General features: G+C 34.5%; 1 protein-coding gene across 14 annotated transcripts in view; it reads right to left on the reverse strand.

Moving 5' to 3' along the window:
- Nucleotides 1–22,967, reverse strand: part of WASF1 (WASP family member 1) — a 65,586-nt gene that overhangs the window by 40,331 nt on the left and 2,288 nt on the right. The gene's annotated exons all lie outside the window — the stretch shown is intronic.

The raw sequence follows: 22,967 nt of genomic DNA on the forward strand, positions 1-22,967 counted from the left end.
AGTAAAGGGAATTTGAAGTTTAAGAAGCTAGTTACCAGCCCAAAATACTATTACTTATACACAGCTGAATCAAAATTGGAAATCAAGTTTTCTCGGTATTACCTAGTTCAATGTTTTTTTCCCACTATATCATCCTATGTTGTGTAGAAATTGATTACAAGATCCTAGGGGTCCTGTAACACACTCTTTGCTGGCACACCACTCTTTTCCACTGTAGGGTCTTTGTATGCACTGTTTCCCCTTAGCATTTCTGGCTCCTTTTCATTTTTCAAGCCTCAGAAAGGCCTTTCCTAATTCCTCTTAAATAGATCCCCTTGTTATCCCATTATAGTGTCCTATTTGTTTCCTTCATAGCATTTTTTTCAACTTATAAATATATATTTACTTGTTTTGTTATATCTTTCCTACTAGGCTATAAATTCCCTGAGAGTACAGACTATGTTTCATTCATTAGTGTCCCAATACTTAGGATACTGCTCCCTCCATAGTACGAGTTCAATAGGTATTTTAAAAATAAGCAAAGTTTACTTTCTGTATGGCATCATACTGGTTTATTGTCCAACAGCAGATAATGAAAGCAGAAGGGACAAAACTAAATTCACCACAGGGGATTAAAATGAAAAGGTCTCCAGGGTCAACACACAACTTGAAAATAAAATTTATTACCTAAAATAAGTAACTGTTACCACCACCTAAATTATTAATTGTCTGATAAATAAAACCTAGTTCCTATGTGACTGGAGTATCTAGGATTAGCATTTTGCTACTTAGAAACACAGGGATAATCATATCACTGCTAATGTGACTTCACAATAGGTTTTCCATTTTTTCCTATTTCACTATAAGAGCATCTACCAGGTTAAATACCAGGTAGCTGAAACACACAGAAATGAAATTTATATACTAATTCCCAAGCACAGCATAGTGTAGTTCCAAAAACAGGATTACACTGGTTTTTTTTTTCAGAAAATATAATAAACTTTTTATTCAGAATGGCAATTAAATCTGAAAATATTTAGAAATGACTTTCTCAAGTGGGATTACACTGTTTTTGGCATAAAAGCAGTAACTGTGTTCAAACAGATTTTTAAATAATGGTTGTTTTCAGGTAGTTGAAAGGAGAGAATTTCTAAGATCAGTTAAAGAGAAATAACATGTCTGTATGGCATGTAAATTAGTTTAAGAACTAAATTTAAGTAGGTCACTAATTTTAAAAAACTATATCAAATAGTAGTTATCAAAGTATTCCAATTATATGCAGAAACAATAAATCTGTCTTTTTATTTTGTGAAATAACATTTACTGCTGGTTACATTATCAATATGTTTCTTGAAGAAAATGTGGGAAATATTCACATACATAAAATCATCTCAAATCCCAGCAGCTAGAGAACAGTTAACATTTTATCCAACAAATTAACTATACTTCAGATTGACTACAGTATTATGTAGGTATACTTTTATTTTTTTTTATGTAGGTATACTCTTAAAGAGAATCTAATTCTCTATATATTCTGTCCCTATTCAATTATAGATTTTTGTTCATGCCATTGTCTCCTCAAAGAATGAACCCAATCTTAATCTACTCACTTTTAAGATTAAGAGCTATTTAGCATCTCTGAGCATCTGTTTTACCACAAAATTTCTGTGGGTTTTATAAGCTTCCAGTTATGGATGAATAAATCATGGGATTAGGAAATATAGTCAATGACATTGTAATAACATTGTACGATGACAGATGGTGGCTATGTTTGCAGTAAGCATAACATACAGAGTTGCTGAATCTCTATGTTGTTCATCTGAAACTAATGTAACATGGTGTGTCAATTCTACTTCAACTAAAATAATAATAATAATAATATTTCACATTAACAGCATAGTACCTTAGGTGCTATCTAAATGATAGTCACTGTTACAGCTAAATGTCACCTCTTTGGTGAAACTTCCACAGATTATTTCATTCCTTATACTATTTGTATGTCACTTATATTATGGTACCGCGTCATGAGCCAATATATGTCTTACCTCCCTTACTAGGATCTGAGATGATCTGGGCAGTTCACAGGTACTTTTAGGGGGAGAGATATATAGTGTATATTTTTTTAGTGTACATAAAAACTTGAGTCAATTCATAATATTTTTTCAAGCTGTTACCTGTAAATCATTAAGCTGAGGACAAAGAGATGAGCAATAAATCTCAATTTCTACCCTCACATAGCTCATAATCTTGCAGTGGGGAAAGAGACATTAGTTAGTGTAAATGACTCTAGATCTACAGACCCTTTTTTTTGAAACCCTTAGGGATGAATGTGTTTCAGAATTTAGAATTTCTCAAATTTTAGAAAGGTAATACAATATATATGCTCATATTAACCACTTAGCAAGGTCTAAGTCCCTACCGTATGATCAAACTTTATTATTTATATAGTAAAATGTACGCATATTTATATCAACTGGTATAAATGATGACTACAAATAGCCTCACATTAGTTCAAATAAGATTTTATCACAGTATGTTTCCAACTGCTGCTATAACAAATTACCACAAACTTAGTGGCTTACACAATACAAATTTATTATCTTACAATTCTGGAAATCAAACATCTCCCTAAGCCAAAGCCAAGATGTCTGCAGGGCTGGGTTCTTTCTAGAAAATCTGAGAGACTCTGTTCTTTGCCTTTTCCAATTTCTAAAGGCTGTCAGGGTTCCTTCACTCCTGACCTTCTTTCCTCTTCAGAATCAGTTATCACATTGACCTGTGCTTCTGCCATCCTATCTCCTTTCTCCTTCCCTGACTCTCTTTCCTTCATATAGACCCTTGTGATTATATTGAGCCTGTCTCAACAATCCAGGATCATCTCCCCATTTTAAGATCCTTAATTTAATCACCTCTGCAAAGTCTCTTTCGCCATGTAAGGCAACAAAGTCACAGGTTCCAGGGATTAGGACATGGACATCTTTGAGGGTCCAATATTCTGCACACCATAGCCACCAGAAGAGTTTAAAAAAAGTACTCTCAGCCTTCAGAGTCTTTTGGACTTCAGAATTACAGATAAGGAATTACTGATAATCCAAGGTAGCATAAGAGGAGTGATATAAGAAAACACAGGATAACTACAGAAACATAATGAATGGAGAGACCACAACCATTAAAAACTTCATGAAACAGATAGCATTTGATGAGAGCCTTCAAAGGTGCAAGGGACCATGACAGGTGAACACAGGTAAACCTTACAAAAGGTAATTTTCATACACAGTTGTTCCCAAAACTTTTCAGATATGCAAAGCAGCAACAACAAATTCAGCGACAGGAAACTTCCCTTGAAAAGTGCATGGTTTAGGGGTGCTGACTCCTGCACTGTTGAGAATCCACATGTAACTTTTGACTACCCCAAACTTACCGCTAATAGTCTATTACTGACCAGATAATATAGTCGATTAACATATATTATATATGTAATATATACCATATTTTTATAATAAAGTAAGCTAGAGAAAAATGTTTAAAAATTAGAAAATACATTTACAGTATTCTACTGTAAAAAAAATACATATGTAAGTGGACTTGTGCAGTTCAAACCTGTGTTGTCCAAGGGTCACTCATACAGTACATACTAGAAAGAGAATCGAAGTTTCACTGAATTATATTGACTAAAATTAAGAGTACTTAAAGAAAGTTGAAGGACAGATACAATGGGCTTTGTTGCTTGTCAGGATGAAGAGTTTGTCCTTCATCCTGGAGAAAGTGAGTAGTTGGGTAGAAATAGTTTGAACAGAGAAATGACATGATATGACTGGTGTTACACTAGAGAAAGATTAACATGGCAGGAGGATTGATTCAAATTGAAAAAGGAAGAGGAGCAGGCCAGTGACTAACGTAAAGAAGTCATAAGTATTTTAACTAAGGTGGCTGAGAAGTAGAATGATGTCAAGATGACAAAAGTTCTTAAGACATTTTCATCAACATGACTTTTAATAAAAGTAGCTATCAGTTATCGTGCTGCATGTGAGATACTATTTTAAATGTTTTCTATTGCACAGAAGAGTATGAGAAAGTTTAACTCCACTTTATAGACGAGAAGATTAAGGCATAAAAAGTGTAAGCAGTCCTACAGTGACTTAAGTAGCATGGCTAGGGTTTGAATCAGGTAGATTTGACCTCAAACTCTAAAGGAATATGAGCTCAAAATGACATACTGTTAATCTAAAAGCTTAAATTAATTTGTAAAAAGCTCACCATTCCACCTAAAAATAAACTATGACAAGTTAAAGATGAATACTATAAACTATAAAATAAACACTAAAATATCACAAGGAGTTATAACTATTATGCCAACAAAGGAGACAAAATGGGATTAGTACCAAAAAAAATAATGATAATAACCCAAAACTACTCAATCTAAAAGATAACAGGGAGATAAATAGGATTGATGAATAGTCAAGACAGGAAGAAAACAAACAGCAAAATGGTAGATTTAAACCTTACCATATCAATAATCACATTAACCATAAATGATCTGAACATGCCAAAAAAGAGGCAGGGACTGTGAGACTGGATTAAAAAAAGCAAGGCCCATCCATATGCTGCCTAAAAGAAATCTGTTTTTGTTTTTTTTTTTTTTTTTTTTAAAGAAATCTGCTTTAAATATGAAGATACATACAGGTTAAAAGTAAAACAATGGAAGAAGACATATCATGCTAACTCTAATGAATAAAAAAAGGGCAACTGTATTATTTTTCTTTTTAGGGCAACTGTATTAATATCAAACAAAAAGGCAAAGAATATTATTAGAGATAAAGAGTATCATTCATAATAATAAAAATTAATTCACCAAAAACACAAGAATCTAAAATGTTTATGCAACTTCTAATAAATAGCTTTGGGGGTGCTTTGGTGGCTCAGTCCATTCAGTAAGCATCTGACTTGGTTCGGTGCTGGTGATGGTCTCAGTCGTGGTCTTAGGAAGGTGGGATCAAGCCCCACATCCCACTCTGCACTCAGCATGGAGTCTGCTGGTCTCTCTCTGCTCGCTCTCTCTCAAGTAAATAAAATCTTTAAAAAATAATAAAAATAAAAAGCTTTAAAGTAAAGCAAAAACAGAACTTTAAGAAAAAATAGAAAGTGCACAGCTATAGTCAGAATTTTCAACATCTCTTTCAATAATTGATAGGGCAAGTAGACAGAAAATAAGAACACAGAGGCTGAAGAACACCATCAACCAACTTGATCTAACTGAATTTTTTTTTGTATTTTTAATTTATTTATCTGAGAGAGTGCACACAAGAAAAAGAGCACAAGCAGGTGGGAGGGGTGGAGGGGTAGAGGGAGAGGGAGAAGCAGACTCCCCAGTGAGCAGGGAGCTCAAGGCAGCTCTATTCTAGGACTCCAGGATCATGACCTGAGCAGAAGGCAGATGTTTAACCAACTAAGCAACCCAGGTACCCTCAACCTCATTAAGTTTTATAGAATGTTCTATTTAAAAACAGCAGAGACATATTTTTTTAAGTGTACAAGTAACATTTACTAAGAAAGACCATATTCTGTGCTATAAATGCATAAGCATAATTTTTAAGGATTCAAGTCCTACAAAGTGTGTTTTCTAACCAGTCTAATTAGAAATCAGGATACCTGGAAAATAGAAAAATATCTGGAAACTAGAAAACATATTTCTAAATAATCCCAAGTAAAGGAGAATTAAAAGAAAAATTACAAGTTATTTTGAACTAACTGAAAATGGAAACAATACATCATAATGTGAAGTTAGGAGCTAAAGCAGTGTATAGAGGGGAATTTATAGCATTAAAATGTCTATAAAGTCTCAAATGAATGGCCTCAACTACATTCATCTCAAGAAACTAGAAAAAAACAGAGAAAATTAACCTAAAAGTAAGCAAAGAGAGGAAATAATAAAGACAAGAATAGAAATCAATGGAACAGAAACAAAAATAATGGAGGGAAAAAAAATGAAACCACAAGCTGGTTCCTTGAGAACATCAATAAAACTGATAAACCATTAGCCAGAATGATCAGGGAAGGAAAAACAAAGATACAAATTGCCAATATCCAGAATGAGTAACAGACAATAAAGAATAGTCAGGGAGGGGCACCTGACTGGCTCAGTTGGAAGAACATGCAACTCTTGATCTCAGGGTCATGAGTTCAAGCTCCACACTGGCTGTAGAGATTACTTAAATAAATAAAGAGACAATTGATAAAAAGAATAGGGAATATTATAAGCAACTTATCCTAATAAATTCAACATCTTCAGTGAAATGAACAAATTCCTTGAAAGACATAACTACTAAAGCTCATTCAAGAAGAAAAAAATAATTTATATAGTCCACTGAAAATGGAAAATACTAGTGAAGGATTTATACTACTGGACTTCTATACTTATTATAAAAATAATCCCACATATATATGGTCGATTAATTTTTCACATTAAAAAAAAAACCTTGTTCTTTACATCACACCAAATAAAAATGGGTCATAGAACCTAAATGTAGAATATAAAGTGATAATTCTTAGAAAAAAACAAAATCTTTGTGACCTTGGGTTAAGTAAAGATTTCTCACATAAAATACCAAAAGTACAATTCATAAAATGAAAAACTAGTAAACTGGAATCCATTAAAATCAAGAACTTCTGCTCTTTGAAAGATATTGTTAAGAGAACAAAAAAAACAATCCATGGGTTAAGAGAAAATATTTGCAAATCACCCATCTGATGAAGTACATTTATCTAGAATAAAAAATTTGGCAAATCCGGGATCCCTGGGTGGCGCAGTGGTTTGGCGCTTGCCTTTGGCCCAGGGCGCGATCCTGGAGATCCGGGATCGAATCCCACATCAGGCTCCCGGTGCATGGAGCCTGCTTCTCCCTCTGCCTATGTCTCTGCCTCTCTCTCTCTCTCTCTGTGACTATCATAAATAAATAAAAATTAAAAAAAAAAATTTGGCAAATCCAATTAGAAAACAAAACAAAAAAGAAAAACAATACATAAATAGCCAAAGACTTGAACAGATACTTTACAAAAGAAAATAGACAAATGGCATATGAAAAGATGATCAAGATCATTAGTCATCAGGGAAATACAAATTTAAGCCATAATGAGATACAACCTATTCAAATGGCTAAAATCACAATGGTAATGATAAAGGGCAACCGAACTCATACATTGCTTTTACAAATATAAAATGGCATTAACTGGGGAGCTTGGGTGGCTCAGTTGGTTAAGCCTCTGACTCTGGCTGGCTCAGGTCATGATCCCAGGGTCCTGAGATCAGCTGGCATCAGGCTCTGTGCTCAGCAGGAAGTCTGCTGCTCCCTCTCTCTGCCCCTCTCCCTAACTGATGCTTGTTCTCTCTCTCAAATAAATAAATAAAATCTTAAAAAAAAAATAAAAGAAATATTAAATGGCACAATCACTTTGAAAAACACTTTGGAACTTTCTTATAAACAAATGCCTACTATATGGCTCAGCCATTCATTCCACTTCTATGTATTTACTCAGGAAAAATGAAAGCATATGTCCAAACAATGACTTTTACATGGTCACAGCAGCTGTATTTGTAATAGCCAAAACCTGAAAACCCAAATGTCCATCAACAGATGAATGAATAACAAATTGTTATCTACTGGAAGAGTGTTCATATACAATAAAATAACATTCAGTAATAAAATGAACTAATTATGGATGAAACAACATGAGTCAATTTTAAAATCATTATGCGGAATGAAAGGAGCCAAACAAAGAGTATATACTATATAATACCATTCACATAAAGTTCTAGAAAGTACAAACTAATCTATAGTGACAAAAGATTAGTGGTTGCCTAGGGTGGAAGTTGGGGTTGGTGGGGTTGGTAAGGTTGGTGGAAGAGGTAGGGAGAGGGAGGACAGAAATATAAAGGAAGACTAGGAAATCTGGGGGGATTCATTATCTTGTCATGATGGTTTCAAGAAAGCATCCATAAGTCGAAACTTATCCAGTTGTGTAATTTATTGCAGGTCAATTATATTTCAATAAAGCTATCAAAATCCATTTAATGAAACAGCATTCGTTAACTATTCCAATATAGTCAATACTCATAAAGCGCTTTTCTACTACCTTTAAACAAAAAATGGACTATTTAAACTTAATTGTAATATTAGACATCGTCTTCAATATGAGAGGATATGGTTTTTCAAAAAATTTTCTTGAAATATGCTAGAAGATACTCAAAGACTAATGATTTAAAACAGTGCAAATTCAGACAGGTTTCAGGTAGATCAGTGAGCTTTACCATCCTCTCTGTTCACATACAACAGTCCTATTGGCTTGAAAATAAATACAGTAATCACCATGGAAAACTGGTTAAGTGTGCAACTTTAACAATTCCCATCCCATCACTAAAAATAATCCACAATTATAAAACAGAAGACGAGTTGGTTTATTAGAAATTTGTAATTTGCCAATGTCAAAGTCATATAGTTTTCCATAGAAACCACTTTGCATGCTGGCAAAGTTCCAGACCATTCCCAAATCCTATTTAAGCGGTAGAGATTAATTATCCTCTCCTTCTTCTGCATCACTGTTTTTCCCTCTACTGGATCACTGCCATCAGCAGAAGAGACATGCTATAATTTCACCCTTCTTAAAAAAAAAAAAAAAAATCAAAAACAAAAACAAACCTCTCTTGGTCCCACTTCTCCTTCCAGCAACTCTAACTCTCCTCCCCATTTCTCTGCGCTCCTTTATGGCAATATTTCTTGAATGAGTTCTCAGATTCTCTCCTCCAATTCTTAGTTAAATTTGTCCCATGCAGGTTTTCATTCCCAGCACGGTACCAAGCCCTCCCACCATGGTCAGTTATCTACTCCACCCAGAAAAGCTAATTCTCAGTCCTCTTCTCACTCAACCTCTTAACTACATCCGACACTCCTTGAAAACATGTTTTTAATCTGGCTTTCAGGAGATCTCAAGTTCCTAGCTTTTCTCCTACTAACTTCTCATCTTCTGTACATCTAAATCTTAGAGTACTTCAGGCAGTACTTAGTCCTGGACCTTTTTTCTTGTTTTTTTTTTTTTTTTTTTTAAGATTTTATTTATTCATGATAGTCACACAGAGAGACAGAGAGAGAGGCAGAGACACAGGCAGAGGGAGAAGCAGGCTCCATGCAGGGAGCTTGACGTGGGATCCTGGGGTCTCCAGGATCAGCCCCGGGCCAAAGGCAGGCGCCAAACCACTGCGCCACCCAGGGATCCCTTTATTCTTGTTTTTATTTACACTTATCCCATTAGTAATTTCAGATTAAATTTTCTTAAAGTGAGATACATCTATATTTAATTTGTATTTATATGCTTTACTGTCATCATCAAATAGAACCAATTATAGGTAATTCTACCATTATTTGGGGATGCAGTTGCAGATGAAAAACAGATTCAAATAGAAACAAAAAAACTAAGTAAAATAAGTGACTTAATTTTCAATAAATCTTCACCATCTTTCTTTAGTTTAACTTCAATACGACAGATAGAGGGAGTTACTTTAAAATTTAAAATAAAGTCGGGGATCCCTGGGTGGCTCAGCGGTTTGGCGCCTGCCTTTGGCCCACAGCGCCAATCCTGGAGTCCCAGGATTGAGTCCCACGTCGGGCTCCTGGCATGGAGCCTGCTTCTCTCTCCTCCTGTGTCTCTGCCTCTGCCTCTCTCTCTCTATGTCTATCATAAGTAAATAAATATTTTTAAAAAATCGTTAAAAAATTTTTTAAATAAAGTCAAATTAATCAGTACCAAAACAAATACTTAGTATTTAGTCTAGTCATTTATTACATTAGAAACATTTAAATACCGCATTAAATATTTCATTAAAAAGTCAATCGTGGCCTTATCTATAGTCGTAGTCCTGTGGCCTATAACATAACAGTAACATCCTATATTAATATAGACTTGTTTCAAAAGCCCTTTTACAACAATCATCTCATTTTACCCTACAAAAGACTCCACAAGGATATTACAATAAATACTATTCTAACCAGCAGTTCTTGCTCCTAACATGACCTCTCACATAACAGTAAGACTTTTAATGAGTGAATTTAATGAATTTAAAATTACTTGGAGAATCATAAATCCATCCCCACTACAAGGAATATATATTAAAATTCATGTTCAACTGATGACAGGTCATTAATGTCATCTTTCTGTATTTAGTATAACATTACAAAAAAGAAATTTACATTTTCTTTTTAATGCTAATTAATGAAACTAAATCCTTTATAGACCAATCGGTAGAGACACATGCTTAATTTCATTTATTTCCATGACTAGACTGACAATGAAAATGATGATTTTTATGTTACTAACACTGATCTATTAGATATTAGGTACATGGATGTTGGCTGCCTCTATCACAATGAAATAAGATATATTTTTGCAAGCAAGAATACATTTATAATTGAGCACTCACTAGTAGTCCATGACTCCTTTCCTCCCTCCAAGATTTCCACCTCAGATGATGTGGCATGTATTGCTGGCCAGCCCCAAATCATGTGTTAGGAGCATGTAGATTAGAGCAAGGCTTTTCAAAGTGTACCCCACTTCTCTTGAGGGCTCCACTGTCAGTACTTCCAAACCTGAGGATTGAGTTAGCACGTTCCCTTCTACTAAATACATGAAGTGTCTACGTACAGATTCTTTTTTTTTTTAAAGGATTTTTTTTTTTTTAATTTATTTATGATAGTCACACAGAGAGAGAGAGAGAGGCAGAGACACAGGCAGAGGGAGAAGCAGGCTCCATGCACCGGGAGCCCGACGTGGGATTCGATCCTGGGTCTCCAGGATCGGGCCTGGGCCAAAGACAGGCGCTAAACCACTGCACCACCCAGGGATCCCCGTACAGATTCTTATACAGTTCTACCTCAAAGACCTCCATTTCTGAAATGTTTCTTTCTGATTTAAATATTCTATCTTACCCCTTCAATTCATCATAAAATTTGTGTCCTTCTAGAGTCCTTGCAATCCTTTCATTCTCCTCTATTTTCAAAACCATCAACATCCTTTTGGCTTTGCTTCCCCTCCTACTTCACTACCATTTCAGACTCCTTTTCAAAGGAAAAGGACCCCAGACCACAAGATCTTACCTCCTGTGGTCCCAAAAGAACAGTGCTATCAGAATACAACATAGTATATCCTTTTTGACCATACCTTCAGCATTCCTCTTCTGGTTCTCCTTTTAATTCTTAACCTTGAAAATATTAAGTCTTAGTCAACAGTTTTGTTATACCTCACTCTTTCTCTTCTCCATAAATCCATCTATTTTTAAATCTTGAACTATCACCTCAAAATTACTTCTACAAACAACCCCAACATCCCTGTAAATATTTAACCCTGAGCTATCAGTCTGCCAGACAACACAAGCATTTAACCCAAATTCAATACATCCAAGATTAAATTCATTTTCCATGACTCCCCAAAAAGAAAGTTTACTCATTCTTTGAACTTTTCTATTTCCAGTAACAGCAGCACATTATACTTAGAACTTGAGAACACCTTTAAATTAAAGCAAAGTACTGAACTCCTTACTAATCAGTTTGCTGATCTTTTGATTGTGTGTGAATTACCAGCAAAATAACTGCAAGCTCATCAAAGGAATATGATATAGTCATTTTCATTTAATTCCTTTGATGACACACTAATTTGGTACACTATTTTTACTCTGTGCATGGCTTGAACTCTGGAACCAATCTCCAACACATACCTCCAGTTTTGCTGCCTAACAAATAAGTAAAAATAATTCCATTTTCCCCTTACATCTAGAGAAAGCTTGAGTCATGAATAAGCATTAGGAGGACAATTCAATTTTGGCTAGTATTGAAAGATTCTGCCTCAATCTATGCTTAAAGTTTAGTTTGTATCTCATAAAAATTAGCTTAGTTTGTACCTTTTTGTAGGATGGTTGTGAAGATTGTATCACATATGCTTAGTACAGGGCCAACCATATAACAATGGCTCAAAAAATGGTACTGTTTAGTATATTATTACTGGTGTCACTATTAAGTCAGAAGCAGTACGGCCAAAGGGCGAAGCCATTCTGTTTCTTCAGATGACTGTTTACAGCACACATCTGTTACAGGGTTATTTTAAATCAATCTATGTCCTAAATTTTCTAGAGCAATTCTTTTTTTTTTTTTTTTTTTATTCATGAGAGACGGGGGGGGGGGGGGGGGGGGGGCAGAGACAGAGGCAGAGGGAGAAGCAGGCTCCATGCAGGGAGCCCGATGTGGGACTTGATCCCTGGACTCCTTGATTATGCCCTGGGCCGAAGGCAGGCAGGTGCCAAACCACTGAGCCACCTAGGGATCCCCTCTAGAGCAATTCTAATGTAGATTACTGTATTATAATGGTCCTTTAAACCTTTCAACGTTCCAAAAGTTCCAACATTTTATCATCTAAACTTCATCTTTCAGCCTGCCTTTCAACCCAGAAGTTAGCATAAAAATTCTTAGATGGTGTGATGGTAATCATACTTTTGGTTCCCATGTTATACAACAAAATCAAAACCGCAGGTTTTGAGGTATACTTAAAATGTATACCTTAAGTAAATACCTAGAGATTCTACATAAAGAGGAAGGCCCAGTCTGTGCTTAAATTTTTGTATTCTTCTTTTAAAAACTATTATATCTCACTTTACTTCATTCAGGTCTCTGCTCCCCTCATTTTAACAACCCTATTTATTTAACATAGTGGCTCCTCCTATACTTTCTATATCTATGCCCTGCTTTATTTTTCTTCACTGCACTTATTGCCATCTATCATTTTGTTGCATTGCTATTTGCTTATTCCCTATCTTCCCCCACAAGAATTTAAGCCACATATGAGCAAGGATTTTGTTCTCTACTGGAATACTCAACACTTAGCAGAACATGGCACTTAACAACTGCTCAATAAATATTAATTAATTAATTAATTAATGGAGAGGCCAAGACCTTCCTATGATGTATAATCTCATTTGGTTTCCTAGAATGTAGTATATCAGAAGCCAACAATTTAGAAGGGGAAGCAGCTAGAAGAAGGCATGTAATATTGATAGAAATACTAAGAAAGTTCAGGGGTGCCTGGGTGGCTCAGGTCATGATTTCAGAGTCCTGGATTGAGCCCCACTTGGAGCCCTGTATGGAGCCCTGTGCTCAGCGGGGAGTCTGCTTCTCCCTCTTCCTCTGGCCTCCTCCCATTCATGCTCTTCCTCTGTATCTCAAATAAATAAAATCTTAAAAAAAAAAATTAAAGTATCAAACACAATAATATAGGCCAGCAAGGTAGGATAAGTTATTACATGGATAAATAATCCTATGTTCCCTAATAACCAACATCTTTGAATTACAACAAACTACAATTAACAGTAAGTTTTCATAATGAGTTAATTAATCAGTTTAACCCAAAAGCACCTATACATATAAGGCTTCAGTAGATGACAGGGGTATCATTGTCATTAAGAAAAAGCTATATCACAATCCATATACTTTTTTTAAGGAAACAGAGAACTGTATAATACTTTCAGGACTATTCCTGTATAAAGTATTTAAAATACAAATTTTGGGGATCCCTGGGTGGCGCAGCAGATTGGCGCCTGCCTTTGGCCCAGGGCGCGATCCTGGAGACCCAGGATCGAATCCCATGTCAGGCTCCCGGAGCATGGAGCCTGCTTCTCCCTCTGCCTGTGTGTCTGCCTCTCTCTCTCTCTGTGTGTGACTATCATAAATAAATAAAAATTAAAAATATGTATATTTAAAAAAAAATAAATAAAATAAAATACAAATTTTACTTTTAAAGAGAGAAGCTATAATTTTTGGAAAAGACATGTAAATGGAATATCTCAATTCTCAGTGTAGATGTAGACATTACCACATTTTACAAGTTTAAAAATTAACCAACAAAAAATTAACCAAATTTTTTTAAATTTCAATTTTGACCTATAAATAATCAGATTTGCACATAAGATTTTATTTCATTTTTATTTTTTAAAGATTTGAGAGGGAGAGAGAGCGAGCCAGTGTGTACAGTGGTAGGGGGAGAGGGCAGAGGGAGTAGAAGTAGACTCTCTGCTGAGCAGGGAGACCAAATTGGGGCTTCATCCCATGACCCTGAGATCATGACCTGAGACAAAGGCAGACATCTAACCAAATGAGCCACCCAGGTGCCCCGAGTATATAAGACTTTTAAAATAGATTAGTATATCCCATTAGTTAGCACAATTTTGTCAATACTGGTAAAGTTACACTTAAGCCAGTATGCACTTCTCTCTTTAAACCATAAGCCATAAAAATAACTGAAAACCTTGACAATGGTCTTTCTCTATTGCAAAATTTAAAGCACAGTAAGTCAGAGATTCTCAAACATTAATGTATATGCCAGTCACCCAGGGATCTTGTTAAACTGACTCAGTATTTCTGATTCAGCAGGTAAGGGGTATGCCTAATATTCTGCACTTCTAACAAGTTCTCATATGATGCTGATGGATCACTTTTGAGTGTCAAGTCACTAAAAAACTGTTACCTCAAAAATTACTAAGTTGTTTGGAGAATAATACTGAAGTAAGTGAAATATCTAAATTCTATCTGATTATCAAGAGTTTTAGGAATATACTGAATGCCTGCCCAGTTGCAGAACTAATTAAAAACAGCTTTGCTTATTTTTCTCAGTCTTTATCTTCATAAAACCTAATGTATTCTAACCTAAGTTGAACGATATTCCCTATCAACATATTATTTCATCAATTTAGTCTTTAAGTTTTAAGGTGTACTTGTTACTTAGCTATCTTCCTCAGAATCAACTCTGCCCCCTTTCTCAGAATTATCAATAAATCATAATATCTTCTTTCAAAACATTGTCCTAGGCAGCCTAGTCTCACGCTAGTCTTGATCTTGGGGTTGTAAATCTGAGCCCCAAGTTGGGTGTAGAGATTACTTAAAAATAAAGTCTTAAAAAAAAAAACTGACTTAGGATTATAGACTATTTCCCCACTTCCCACACCTTACCACCATATCAACAGGGCCTCTACACAATAATAAGATTATAACTAAGAATAAAAAAAACTACAAGGTTCAGACTATTTAAAAAGGTATTTCTAGGGAAACCAGAAGACAGGAAGGGAAACAAAAACAAGAACACTAGAGGAAATCGAAATCTCTGATACCTACAGCAACATCAAACAATAAACACAGCCTGATTCCCAGTTAGGGAAATATAAAACCTCATACAAAAGACTTACCTTCTTCAGTTTCTATTATTATCCTGCATATCATGTGTAGCTCTCAACAAAAAACTATAAGGCATGCTAAAAGAAATAAAAGCATTTTCAGCAATGACAAAACAGCAGAACCAAATCTGGATACAGCGGATTTGAAACGATCAAACTGGAAATTTACAATAACTATGATTACCATGGCAAGGGCTCTAATAGAAAAAAGTGAACAACATAAACAAATGGAATATAAACAGAGAGAGGGAAATTCTATGAACCCATCAAAAAGAAACATTAGAAATAAAAAAAAAACTGTAACAGAAATGAAGAATGCCTTTGACAGGATAACTGTAAGCTGGACACAGCTAAGGAAAGAATCAATGAGCTCAAAGAAGTATCAATAGAAACTTCCCCAACTAAAATGCAAAGAGAAAAGAGAATTAAAAAAAGACTATTCAAAAACTATGGACAATTAAAGAAAGTGCAACAGATATGTAAGAAATACTAGAAAAGAAAAAAAAAAGAGTAGAGGAAATGTTTGAAGTAATAATACCTGAGAATTTTCCAAAATTAATGACAGAAGCCAAACCATAAATCCATGAAGCTCAGAAAATATCAAGCAAAGACAAATACCAAAATATCTATACCTAAGTACATACAAACTGCAGAAAAAAATAAAAACAAAGAGAAAAACATTGAAAGGAATCAGGAAAGAACGAAACAAAACAAAACACTTTACCTATAGAGGAACAACGATAAAAATTATGTTGGACTTCTCATCCATAACCATTCAAACAAGACAGTGGAATGAAATATTTCAAGTGTTGAAAAAAAAAAAACACCAACATAAAATTTTGTCATTAGAGAAATTATCTTCCAAAAATGAAAAGAAATAAAGACTTTCTCAGCCAAATAAAAACTGAGAGAATTTGTCACCAGTAGACCAGCCTTGCAAGAAAAAGTTCTCTAGAGAAAAGGAAAATGACATAGCTTAGAAACTACAATCTACATAAATAAAGAACTACAGAGAATGAATAAATGAAGGGGAGACAAAATCTTCATTTTTTAAATTCCTGAATCTAACATAATTGTTTGTTTAAAGTGCTAATAGCCACAAAGTTCCAGGTGATTCTAGCATATGGATATGTAAAACGTATGGCAGCAATGTTATAAGGGATGGAAGAGAGAAACTGGGAATTCTCCATATAAAAAAACCTCAGCTGTGAACTGGCAATGTGTTATTTATATTAAGCAGCATACTCTAGGACCACCACTAAAAAACATTTTAAAAGTAAGTGTAATTGAAAAAAAAAAGTAAGTATAATTGGTACTCTAAGAGCGGAGAGAAAATGGAACCATATAAAATGCACAATTAAAGCCAGAGAAGGCTGAGAAAGAGGGAAAAAAAGAAACAAAGAATAACTGTAAAGAATAAAAAAGTTACAAATATGATAGCTGTTAATCCAACTATATCAATAACCTTAAGTGTGAATGATTCAAATATACCAATTAGAAGAGAATTTCAGAGTGGATTAAAAAAACCCAACTCTGTGTTATCTACAAGATACTACTGTAAATATAAAGATACAGATAGATGAAAAGTAAAGGGATAGAGACATGCTAACACTAATCAAAAGAAAGAGGGAGTAGCTATATTAATTTTAGAGAAAGCAGACTTCTGAGCTGGGGAATTTTTCAGTGATAAAGAATGGCATTCATAATATAAAGGGGTAAATTCTTCAAGAAGACATAACAATCCTTAATGTATATACACCCAGCAACAGAGCACCAAAATATGTGAGACAAAATCTGATAGAACTCTAACGAGAAATAGATGAATTCACTATTATAAAGATTTCAACACCCCTCTATAAGTAACTGACATATCCAACAGGCAGAAAATTAGTAAGGACAGGGCTGAACAGAACAACACCATCAATCAACTGGATCTAATTGACATTTATATAGTACTTCACCCAACAACAGCAGAAACCACATTCTTCTCAAGTTCATATAGACCATTCACCAAGAGAGATCACACTTTGGACCATAAAACATACCCTCCAAAATTTAAAAGAATAGACATCATACAATGTATGCTTTCAGACCACAACAGAATTAAAATAGAGAGCAACAGCAGAAAGACAGCTAGAAAATCCCAAAATATCTGGAGATTAAACACCACACTTCCAAATAACACATGGGTCAAAGAAGTCTCAAGAGAAATTTTAAAATATTTTGAAATAAGTGAAAATGAAAATACCACTTATCAAAATGTGTGGAATCCATCAAAAGTTGTACTCAGAGGGAAACTGATAGCACTGAATGCATACAGAAGGAAAGAAGAAAGATCTAAAATCAATAATCTCAGGTTCCATCGTTTTCTTAAAAAAAGATTTTATTTATTTATTCATGAGCAATACACAGAGAGAGGCAGAGGGAAAAGCAGGCTCCTCGCTGGGAGACCGATGTGGGACTCAATAAGAGGACCAAGACCACGCCCTGAGCCAAAGGCAGACGTTCAACCCCTAAGCCACCCCGGCATCCCTCTCAGGTTCCATCTTAGAAACTATAGAAAGAATAGCATATAAACCTAAAAGCAAGCAGAAAAATCAACAAAATTGAAAACAAAAAATCAACAAAGAAAGCAAATGAAACCACAAGATTCTTTGAAAATATCAACAAAATTGGTAAGTTTCTAGCCATATATTATGATATGTCATCACACAAAGCATTTACTTTGGTTTTTAGAGTAAATAAGTGCTAGTGTTCATCCTCAACTAAAATATAAAATGCTTCTCCTGTTCCTTTTTTCCTTAACCTTTCCACAATGTTCCAACATCATTTCTAGCACATTACAAAATTTATCCTTCCTCAAAAAAATATATACACATTTAAGACAACAGAGTGTTATTAAAGAGTGGAAAACAAACAAACAAAAAAACTTACTTTTGTAGCATAATGTGAAAAAAATGACAGACTTCATACTTTTGGTAGAAAAATCAAGTAAGTTAATCTATGCCCTGACATGCAAGCTTTTTCTTTTTCTCTTCAAATGAGTTAAGTCAGTATAGAAACATTAATTTATTAGAGTAGACCTGAGTAACTGTTACTTAAGAGAAAAAAATGGCAAAAAGCCGTACCATTGCAAACATACCCAAAATAAAGCATTGCTGTCATCATCACCTAACAGGTATCAACTACACCCAACCTCTGCCTCCCTCAGAATTCCATTAGAACCAGTAGTTTAAAGAGTGGTATTTAACCCAATCTCAGGACCATGGACAAAGACAGGTGAACACAGCCAAGACTGTGTATCAGCTTCTCGTTCTTTCTTCCAAATGCCCCTGTTTATCTAGTTCACATGACAAGAAACAATACCAGTTTCTGGGTTTGAAGATCTTACAGTTTCAGCCACTAGAGCAAAAACAAAGCAGTCAAACCTCTGGGCACTTAGGATTCAGGAAAAGCTCTTAAGTGTCCTCCTGGCTTAGTGCAGAAGTATAGAACTGCACCAACAAACACCAGACTTGGGCAGAATTGTGACTGAATCTCCCAGAGCGATCTTTTTAAAAGACAGATCTGGTCCACTTGTTAACCTGATTAAAACCCTACAAGGCTTTCCCCAATACACTGAAAATAAAATCCACAACCCTAGTTGAAACAAGACTTACGTGGACCTTACATATCTGGCCCATTTACCTTTACAATCTTATCACATTAGGCCACAATCCCCCTTGCTCGCTATATAGTTGAGTTTTATTTACTTTGCCCTTTTCTTAGTTCTTAGTTGAACCTACCAAGCTCTCTCCCACCTCAAGACTGCTTAACGCACGTACCCCTTGCATTCTCCTTTTTTACATAGCTAACTTCCACTAATATTTCCTCGAAGAACCTTCCCTGACTCCCAAGGTAAATTAGGTTCCCTATTTTTTCCTTTATAGCATTCACCGCAATTCCTGATTACAGATACGTGTATTTATTCAGTAACTGTCTCTCTTACTATACTGTGAATTCCAAGAGAATTGAGACCTCTGTTTTGCTCTCCATTGTAGACTTCTGGCACGCAGCTGGCCTTCGATAATTATGTGCTAATAATTGGTTTAGCATAGGATGAGTGGTAACTACCACTAGACTGACCAATTACAGATGAGGGGAAGGGTAGCAGGCTAGCAGAATTACTGTTATCAAGTTCCGCAGTAACTTACTGAGGAAAAGGAAGAGAAAGTGATTCTCAGAGAAGCTGTGCTTCTGCTGAGCAGAATAAACTTGTTTATTTCAGTTACTTCTCTTCTTCCATTAAATTCTAATAGGACTATGATACCAATTAAATAAAATGATATAATGGTAGCTATAGAGTGATTTGTATATATAGCAAGCATGTAATGTTATTTTTTATCATTAAGAAAAACACGTTACCTATTGTTTTTGAATATTATTAACCTCCAGATAAGTTAATTAAAATACTCCAATGTGTATGACCAACATAGCTGCATTTCATGACCCTTTTTCTCAGAGCATCCTGATCTTTCCACCTAAGAAAATTACTTACCTGCTCTTCTGTACTAACTGTATTCACTATCCATTTAACTTATACAACAAATTTTGGAAACACAAAAATGAAGCAAAACAAAACAATCAACCAAAACAACAATAAAACTGTCTCTGTTCTCAAGGAATCCATGAACTCACTCTTTCATTCTGCCTCCAACCCTCCTGCCATGCCCAAAGTTCCAGAGCACTCAATGTAAGACTGCCAGATTTAACAAATAAAAATGCAGGATATCCCATACGTATGTGACAACCCTATTCCCAAGCCATATTCCATCGCTTTACTTTCATAAACCCACTCCAAAACTTTAGTTCCAATATTTTCCTTATAAAAAAAATTTCTCTGGAGATTCACTGGATATGATTTTTCTCCAAAGAATAAATAAAATCTAACTTGACTTTATTCAAAAGCTGTCAGTAAAAAACTTAAAAGAAGAGACCAAAGCAAATCATCTTAATTTTGTTTCTTGGTGGTACTAGGAGTTAAAAAACAAAAAATAAAAATAAAAGCAGATGCAATGACAAACATTACAAAGAACTCCTTTAAAAACCCTAAAAATTCTTGCTTCCAAGAGTAAGCATGTGAGAAAAAGATTAAGACTATAATCTTTTCAGAGGTAGTTTCAGAGGAGAGAAACTCTCTGAGAGGAGGTACATAAGCAGTAACATTAGAAAGGAAAAATGAACTATCAGAAAAAAATGCCTTTGAGGGGCGCCTGGGTGGTTCAATGGGTTAATAAGCATTTGCCTTCAGCTCAGGTCATGATCCCAGTGTCCTGGAATCGAGCCTTGCATTGGGCTCCGGGCTCAACTGAGAGCCTATCTCTATGTATATGTAAATTAATTTTTTTTAAAAAAAGAAATGTCTTTGAATTTTACTTATAACTGAAAGGAAACTCAGAGATTATCTACTTCAACCTTCTCATTTTACAATTGAGAAAACCAAAGACCCTGAAAAGTGAAAAGTAAAATGACTTGTCAAACATCACACAGAAGACCCTAGCTCCAATTTCTCTCATTCTCTCACCTCTTGCCCCATATAATGTAAGGAACACTGAACTGAGGAAGATCCTCCTCTTCATATCCAGTGGGTGTTAGAGAACAATTCCTAATAATGTCATATCTAACACAAGAGAAGTGTATTCCTGGCATTTCAAGGAAAATTCTGAATGGATTTTCCCAAAGAAAAATTGTTGTACATAGTGTAAGTATTTTCAATATATTTATCCTAATTACTATTAATACAGTTGGTATTATAAATCTTGTAATTTAGGTACATTATGGGTTAAATTTGGTGGGCTGTCTGCAAATCTAACCACCAAGCATATTGTTTTCGAGAAAGTTCCAAGTTCTAAACCATTTTACAAGTTTTAAAATACAGATCTCATGCTAAATTAGGAACCAGCAATACACAAAGACTCAATATTATAAACTGAATGTGATAAATTAAAAATACAAGATTCTTCATTTTATAAAAAGCTTTACCTCAGGTGTCATTTATTTCTAAAATTTGGTAGTCAGGCACATTTAGCACAGGATATATCTTATATACATCTTTTTAATATTATTTCATTGGAAAGCTGATATAAGTAAAAAAGAATCAAAAACATTTTTAAACTTATCTAATTTAGGAAAAACAACAAAACAACTTTAATGCATATTTTTAATGAAGTGACCTAAAAGAAGTAAAATTAATAATTTTATAAATGAAAGGTTGACAACCCACATTGTAGTATATAGGTATTTTGTACTCTTTCAAAAAATGCACAGGTAAGGAATTCTATCTGAACAGGTAAATAAAGTTCAAAAAACCTCTAAAACATTTTCTCTTTTCTCCTGAGATAAAGCTATGTTTCATGAATTACAGTGTGTTTGACAAATCTGTTTTTAAAATTTTATATTTAGTCTATTAAATCAATGGGTATTCTCCACCCATTCATTTTATTTGTCTAACAACAACAACAACAACAACAACAACAAAAATAAGCCCCTACTATTTGCTAAACACTATGCTAGCAACCTTGGATTTATGACAATAAGACTCAGGTTAGTTCCTGTCCTCAAAGAGCTTAGAAAAATCTTTAACTGTATTTTTTTTAATAGTAAATTTATTTTTTATTGGTGTTCAATTTGCCAACATACAGAATAACACCCAGTGCTCATCCCGTCAAGTGCCCCCCTCAGTGCCCGCCACCCAGTCACCCCCACCCCCTTTAACTGTATTTACCCAAGTGATAATGACAGCTGAATTTAAAGTTGGTCATTTGAGAAAACATTAAAAATCTAATTAAATTCATTTTCAAAAACAGAAACTACACAATGGTAATTCTAAAGACATTTGTATAAACTTATCTATATGAGGCTTCCCCACAAAGTAACCAAAAATATGGCTTTGATAAAAAGCCCTAATATCTTAACAGTAGCTTTTGCTATGAAAATTAACTGAGTTAATAATACTCCAGTAAGGAAATCAAAAGCTACTATTACCATCTCTGTGATACTGAAAACCAAACACTTGGAAATAGATACCTTAAACTATTCTGAAAATGAAGCAAAATGTATAATTAAATATAGTATGATACAATATTAATACACTGCATCTGAATATGTGATTATTTACAAACTTGAATAATAAAACTTCATATCATACCTTACAAATGACCACAACTATGTATTTCGGGCCATGTCACCTGCAAATATTTCAATTTCTGTTTTTCTTTTTTTTAACTAAATTCAAGATTCTACTTGTTTATTACCAAGTCATATAACTTTTTTTCATCAATATAAACTACATCTATAGTTATAACTATAAATAGGTATCAACTATAATGCCCATTAAATTTGCAATTAATAGAAACTCTTGATGAGAAACCTTTTTCAACATAGAGCCATGATTTCCCAAGCAAAATTCAATGTAAATCAGCCATTCTAAAATGCCACGGAATATCCTAATGACATCCTTGTACTTAACTCTGAAATATTTTCATCATCCATCAGTTAAAATACCTAAATTTTCCTTAAAAGCATTATGAAAACATCTATATTGAATTTATGCGTACTACTCAGTGACATAAATGAGTATTTTCTCCATTTACACATAAGGAAACTAAGGCACAGAGGTGTCCATTTTGTAAATTGCAAGGTCATTTCCTAACCAATCACCTGATACTACGCTATCAAGTTATATTATATGTGC

This window comes from Vulpes vulpes, chromosome 1 (genome assembly GCF_048418805.1).
Source record: "Vulpes vulpes isolate BD-2025 chromosome 1, VulVul3, whole genome shotgun sequence".
Classification (NCBI taxonomy): Eukaryota; Metazoa; Chordata; class Mammalia; order Carnivora; family Canidae; genus Vulpes; species Vulpes vulpes.